The sequence below is a fragment of the Paramisgurnus dabryanus genome, unplaced genomic scaffold (assembly GCF_030506205.2).
Source record: "Paramisgurnus dabryanus unplaced genomic scaffold, PD_genome_1.1 h2tg000201l_1_65804__unordered_in_group24, whole genome shotgun sequence".
NCBI lineage: Eukaryota > Metazoa > Chordata > Actinopteri > Cypriniformes > Cobitidae > Paramisgurnus > Paramisgurnus dabryanus.
Window position 1 is genome coordinate 17,501 of NW_027394110.1, and position 7,500 is coordinate 25,000.

Genomic DNA, 7,500 nt, shown 5'->3' on the forward strand with positions numbered 1-7,500 from the left:
TCCCGAAGGGCTGCGGCGAAGGGCTCCGGAGCTACGGCCGTGGGAATATCAAGGGGTGGTACCCCGTATCTCGGCCGGGGAAAGGGTTAGAGAGGCGAGGGTTGGCTCGTTGGAAAGGTCCCTCCGCGGGTCGTCCGAGGGTGGGTGTCCCGAAGGGCTGCGGCGAAGGGCTCCGGAGCTACGGCCGTGGGAATATCAAGGGGTGGTACCCCGTATCTCGGCCGGGCTTAGGGTTAGAGAGGCGCGGGTTGGCTCGTTGGATAGGTCCGCTCCGGTAGAGCAACCGACCCAAGGGACGAGTCGATCCGACCCAAGGCGCCCGAGCTACGGGCGTTTAAAGGTCAGGCGGTGGTGCCCCGTATCTCGGCCGGGCTTGGGGTTAGAGAGACGCGGGTTGGCTCGTTGGAAAGGTCCCCTCCGGTGGAGCAACCGACCCAAAGGGCGAAGTCCTGGGACTTTGTGCGCCGGAGCTACGGGCGTTTAAAGGTCAGGCGGTGGTGCCCCGTATCTCGGCCGGGCTTAGGGTTAGAGAGACGAGGGTTGGCTCGTTGGAAAGGGCCGCTCCGGTAGAGCAACCGACCCAAAGGGCGAGTCGATCCGAGCAAAGGCGTCCGAGCTGCGGCCGTGGGAAAATCCGCGGAGGGACCGCCGTATCTCGGCCGGGCTTGGGGTTAGGGAGAAGCGGGTAGGCTCGTTCGAAAGGTCCCCTCGGGTGGAGCAACCGACCCAAAGGGCGAGTCGATCCGAGCAAAGGCGCCCGAGTTACGGCCGTTTAAAGGTCAGGCGGTGGTACCCCGTATCTCGGCCGGGCTTAGGGTTAGAGAGACGAGGGTTGGCTCGTTGGAAAGGTCCGCTCGGGTGGAGCAACAGACCCAAAGGGCGAGTCGATCCGAGCAAAGGCGCCCGAGCTGCGGCCGTTGGAAAATCCGGGGAGGGACCGCCGTATCTCGGCCGGGCTTAGGGTTAGAGAGAAGCGGGTTGGCTCGTTGGATAGGGCCGCTCCGGTAGAGCAACCGACCCGAAGGGCGAGTCGATCCGAGCAAAGGCGCCCGAGCTGCGGCCGTGGGAAAATCCGCGGAGGGACCGCCGTATCTCGGCCGGGCTTAGGGTTAGAGAGAAGCGGGTTGGCTCGTTGGATAGGGCCGCTCCGGTAGAGCAACCGACCCAAAGGGCGAGTCGATCCGAGCAAAGGCGCCCGTGCTGCGGCCGTGGGAAAATCCGCGGAGGGACCGCCGTATCTCGGCCGGGCTTAGGGTTAGAGAGACGAGGGTTGGCTCGTTGGATAGGGCCGCTCCGGTAGGGCAACCGACCCAAAGGGCGAGTCGATCCGAGCAAAGGCGCCCGTGCTGCGGCCGTGGGAAAATCCGGGGAGGGACCGCCGTATCTCGGCCGGGCTTAGGGTTAGAGAGACGAGGGTTGGCTCGTTGGATAGGGCCGCTCCGGTAGAGCAACCGACCCAAAGGGCGAGTCGATCCGAGCAAAGGCGCCCGTGCTGCGGCCGTGGGAAAATCCGGGGAGGGACCGCCGTATCTCGGCCGGGCTTAGGGTTAGAGAGACGAGGGTTGGCTCGTTGGATAGGGCCGCTCCGGTAGAGCAACCGACCCAAAGGGCGAGTCGATCCGAGCAAAGGCGCCCGTGCTGCGGCCGTGGGAAAATCCGGGGAGGGACCGCCGTATCTCGGCCGGGCTTAGGGTTAGAGAGACGAGGGTTGGCTCGTTGGATAGGGCCGCTCCGGTAGAGCAACCGACCCAAAGGGCGAGTCGATCCGAGCAAAGGCGCCCGTGCTGCGGCCGTGGGAAAATCCGGGGAGGGACCGCCGTATCTCGGCCGGGGAAAGGGTTAGAGAGACGAGGGTTGGCTCGTTGGATAGGGCCGCTCCGGTAGAGCAACCGACCCAAAGGGCGAGTCGATCCGAGCAAAGGCGCCCGTGCTGCGGCCGTGGGAAAATCCGGGGAGGGACCGCCGTATCTCGGCCGGGGAAAGGGCTAGAGGCTCGCGGGTAGGCTCGTTCGAAAGCTCCCCTCCGGCATAGCGACCGACCCGAAGGGCGAAGGCCCCGGACCCGAGGCGCCCGAGAAACGGCCGTGGGAAAATCCGGGCATAGACCGCCGTATCTCGGCCGGGGAAGGGGCTAGAGGCTCGCGGGTAGGCTCGTTCGAAAGGCCCCCTCCGGCGGAGCGACCGACCCAAAGGGCGAAGGCCCCGGACCCGAGGCGCCCGAGATACGGCCGCGGGAATTTCCGCGAGCTTCGACCGGACGTATCTCCGGCGGGCGGGGTCGCACGGACCCGAGGCCGGGCTCGTCGGAAAGCCCCGGGACGGACCTTTCGAACGAGACCGGCCGCGCGTCCGGGCGACCTCCGAGGCGGACGCTAGGGGCGCCGGAGCCCCGGACGAGCGAAAATTCCGCGACCACCCGCCCGTATCTCGGCCCGGGAAAGGGCCAGAGACTCGAGGGAGGGCTCGTTCGAAAGCTCCCCTCCGGCATAGCGACCGACCCGAAGGGCGAAGGCCCCGGACCCGAGGCGCCCGAGAAACGGCCGTGGGAAAATCCCGCGGGGGTAGGCCGTATCTCGGCCCCGGAAAGGGCTAGCGACGCGCGGGTGGGCTCGTTCGAAAGGCCCCCCGCGGAGGAGCCACCCACCCGAAGGGCGAAGGCCCCGGACCCGGGGCGCCGGAGCAGCGCGGTAACGAAATTCGAATTTTCGACCGGAAGTATCTCGGGCCCCCGGGGTCGCACGGACCCGCGGCCGGTCTCGTCGGAAAGCCCCGGGCGAGACCTTTCCGACGAGCCCGGCCCCGAGTCCGTAGGACCTTCCCCGGCCGAGATACGGCGCCCGGCAGTTCATTGGCCGATATCTCGGAAACGGGGCGTCGTAGACGCTCCGTGGTATTGGTGACCTTGACGATGCCGGGTCAGACGAGTCGGCCGCGGGCACGGGCCCGGGGGCGCCGGCCGCCAGAGTCGGGTGGCTCGCGCACTTCCAGGCGGGCCGCTCGCGCACCTCCAGGCACCCCGACCCACTCGCCGAGGCCGACCGAGGTGCGCCGTCCCGGCCGCGGACCGGTCGGGGTCCCCTCTCGAAAGGGCAGTAGTGTGAACAGGTGCCATCGGGTATATAGGGGAAGGGGTCCTCTCGAACCAGGCCTTCGAACCCGCGCGAGCCTAGCCCGGCAAGGCTCACCCTCCCCGGCCACGGGTTCGGCCTCCGTCCCCCTGGAGGTCCGGCACCTCCAGGGTCCCCGACCCTGCCTCCCCTGCCCGAGGGGAGGCCTCCGAGGCGGGCCTGACAGGGCGGCCCTCCCTCCTGGAAGTCCGGTTCCTCCAGGGTCCCCGACCCTGCCTCCCCTGCCCGAGGGGAGGCCTCCGAGGCGGGCCTGACAGGGCGGCCCTCCCTCCTGGAAGTATGGTTCCTCCAGGGCACGCGTCCCTACCTCCGTAGCCCAGATGGGTGACTCCGAGGCGGGCCTGACAGGGCGGCCCTCCCTCCTGGAAGTCCGGTTCCTCCAGGGCACACGTCCCTGCCTCCTTAGCCCAGAGAGGTGACTCCGAGGCGGGCCTGACAGGGCGGCCCTCCCTCCTGGAAGTCCGGTTCCTCCAGGGCACACGTCCCTACCTCCGTAGCCCAGATGGGTGACTCGAAAGCGGGCCTGACAGGGCGGCCCTCCCTCCTGGAAGTCTGGTTCCTCCAGGGCACACGTCCCTGCCTCCTTAGCCCAGAGAGGTGACTCCGAGGCGGGCCTGACAGGGCGGCCCTCCCTCCTGGAAGTCCGGTTCCTCCAGGGCACACGTCTCTGCCTCCTTAGCCCAGAGAGGTGACTCCGAGGCGGGCCTGACAGGGCGGCCCTCCCTCCTGGAAGTCCGGTTCCTCCAGGGCACACGTCCCTGCCTCCTTAGCCCAGAGAGGTGACTCCGAGGCGGGCCTGACAGGGCGGCCCTCCCTCCTGGAAGTCCGGTTCCTCCAGGGCACACGTCTCTGCCTCCTTAGCCCAGAGAGGTGACTCCGAGGCGGGCCTGACAGGGCGGCCCTCCCTCCTGGAAGTCCGGTTCCTCCAGGGCACACGTCCCTACCTCCGTAGCCCAGACGGGTGACTCGAAAGCGGGCCTGACAGGGCGGCCCTCCCTCCTGGAAGTCTGGTTCCTCCAGGGCACACGTCCCTGCCTCCTTAGCCCAGAGAGGTGACTCCGAGGCGGGCCTGACAGGGCGGCCCTCCCTCCTGGAAGTCCGTTTCCTCCAGGGCACACGTCCCTACCTCCGTAGCCCAGATGGGTGACTCGAAAGCGGGCCTGACAGGGCGGCCCTCCCTCCTGGAAGTCTGGTTCCTCCAGGGCACACGTCCCTACCTCCGTAGCCCAGATGGGTGACTCGAAAGCGGGCCTGACAGGGCGGCCCTCCCTCCTGGAAGTCTGGTTCCTCCAGGGCACGCGTCCCTGCCTCCGTAGCCCAGATGGGTGACTCCGAGGCGGGCCTGACAGGGCGGCCCTCCCTCCTGGAAGTCTGGTTCCTCCAGGGCACACGTCCCTACCTCCTTAGCCCAGATGGGTGACTCGAAAGCGGGCCTGACAGGGCGGCCCTCCCTCCTGGAAGTCTGGTTCCTCCAGGGCACACGTCCCTACCTCCTTAGCCCAGATGGGTGACTCCGAGGCGGGCCTGACAGGGCGGCCCTCCCTCCTGGAAGTCTGGTTCCTCCAGGGCACGCGTCCCTACCTCCTTAGCCCAGAGAGGTGACTCCGAGGCGGGCCTGACAGGGCGGCCCTCCCTCCTGGAAGTCTGGTTCCTCCAGGGCACACGTCCCTACCTCCTTAGCCCAGATGGGTGACTCGAAAGCGGGCCTGACAGGGCGGCCCTCCCTCCTGGAAGTCTGGTTCCTCCAGGGCACACGTCCCTACCTCCTTAGCCCAGATGGGTGACTCGAAATCGGGCCTGACAGGGCGGCCCTCCCTCCTGGAAGTCTGGTTCCTCCAGGGCACACGTCCCTACCTCCTTAGCCCAGATGGGTGACTCGAAATCGGGCCTGACAGGGCGGCCCTCCCTCCTGGAAGTCTGGTTCCTCCAGGGCACACGTCCCTACCTCCTTAGCCCAGATGGGTGACTCGAAAGCGGGCCTGACAGGGCGGCCCTCCCTCCTGGAAGTCTGGTTCCTCCAGGGCACACGTCCCTACCTCCTTAGCCCAGATGGGTGACTCCGAGGCGGGCCTGACAGGGCGGCCCTCCCTCCTGGAAGTCTGGTTCCTCCAGGGCACACGTCCCTACCTCCTTAGCCCAGAGAGGTGACTCCGAGGCGGGCCTGACAGGGCGGCCCTCCCTCCTGGAAGTCCGGTTCCTCCAGGGCACACGTCCCTACCTCCTTAGCCCAGATGGGTGACTCGAAATCGGGCCTGACAGGGCGGCCCTCCCTCCTGGAAGTCCGGTTCCTCCAGGGCACACGTCCCTACCTCCTTAGCCCAGATGGGTGACTCGAAATCGGGCCTGACAGGGCGGCCCTCCCTCCTGGAAGTCTGGTTCCTCCAGGGCACACGTCCCTACCTCCTTAGCCCAGATGGGTGACTCGAAAGCGGGCCTGACAGGGCGGCCCTCCCTCCTGGAAGTCTGGTTCCTCCAGGGCACACGTCCCTACCTCCTTAGCCCAGATGGGTGACTCGAAAGCGGGCCTGACAGGGCGGCCCTCCCTCCTGGAAGTCTGGTTCCTCCAGGGCACACGTCCCTACCTCCTTAGCCCAGATGGGTGACTCGAAATCGGGCCTGACAGGGCGGCCCTCCCTCCTGGAAGTCTGGTTCCTCCAGGGCACACGTCCCTACCTCCTTAGCCCAGATGGGTGACTCGAAAGCGGGCCTGACAGGGCGGCCCTCCCTCCTGGAAGTCTGGTTCCTCCAGGGCACACGTCCCTACCTCCTTAGCCCAGATGGGTGACTCGAAAGCGGGCCTGACAGGGCGGCCCTCCCTCCTGGAAGTCAGGTTCCTCCAGGGCACACGTCCCTACCTCCGTAGCCCAGAGTGGTGACTCGAAAGCGGACGCGGGAGGGTGTACGTGGCGCACCCCCAGGCCGAAGAGAGGTCTCGTGAGCGGACGCGAGGGTGTACGACAGAAGGCCTGGAAGTCTCTGACTTCCAGGGTCACCGACCCTACCTCATGAGCCCGAAGAGGTGACTCGAATGCGGACGCGGGGGTGTACGTGGCGCACCCCCAGGCCGAAGAGAGGTCTCGTGAGCGGACACGAGAAGTACGACAGAGGGCCTGGAAGCAAAAGCGGGTGACTCGTGCACTTCCAGAAAAGGCAAAAGCGGGTGACTCGTGCACTTCCATAAAGCCGAAAAGAGGTCTCGTGAGCGGACACGAGAAGTACGACAGAGGGCCTGGAGGTAAAAGCGGGTGACTCGTGCACTTCCAGGGTCTCCGACCTTACGGCGCCTTCCGACGCGGGCGCCTCCTCCCGGACGAGCCACGGGAAGGGCCCCTTCTCTCAAGGGGCGGTCGTTTGAACAGGTGCCATCGGGTATATAGGGATGGGTGCCTCGAAGTGGACCTCCAGCGTCCTCCCTCCCTGCGACAGATCCCAAGAAAGGTCTGTGCGCGTCGGTGTGCGATGAACGAAAAACCGTTAAAAGAACTGGAACGGTTGGAACGGACGAAGGGCGTCTGATGTGAGGCAGCGCCCCGGGCGAGTGTCGGCCGAAGGCTCACAATTAAAGAGCTCATACCCGAAAGATGGGAAAAAACGATCCGCCCTGGATCATCAAGGCTAATGCCTAAAAACTAAAGCTACCTTGGGTGATGGAACTCGGCTACGGCCGCAAAACGATCCGCCCTGGATCATCAAGGCTAATGCCTAAAAACTAAAGCTACCTTGGGTGATGGAACTCGGCTACGGCCGCAAAACGATCCGCCCTGGATCAAGGCTACGGCCTAAAAACGGCAAAAAAAGATCCAAAAGTCCCTGGATCAAGGCGCTTCGGCTTAAAACCTGTGAAAAGATCCGCCCTGGATCAAGGCTACGGCCTTAAAACTGCTCAAAAGATCCGCCCTGGATCAAGGCTACGGCCTTAAAACTGCTAAAAAGATCCTAAAGTCTCTGGATCTAGGCTACGGCCTCAAAGACACACGTGTTGTGAGAAAAGATCCGCCCTGGATCTCCAGGCTACGGCCTCAAAGGTTCGACCCGACCATATATGCTCAGACACGGGCGAACACAAAAGCGTAACAACCCCTGTTGGAACCGTCGAAGGATCTCGGCGTCGGCCGTAAAACGGAAACCCCCCGGTCGTCGGTACGCGTGTGGCGGTCGAGGGCCCCCGGCCGCCGGTCGGGCGGGCGCGTGGATAGGTCTCCCGAGCGGTCAAGGAGTCCCGGAAGCCGGTCGGGCGAGCGGCCGGCCCCGGGGCACCCTACCCTCTCGGGCGCACCGACCCCACGCGTTTCGTCTCGGTCGGCGTCCGGGGTTCCGAGACACCCTTATGTATCTGTGTGACAGACGGAGTGGCACACCGTCTGCGGCGGGA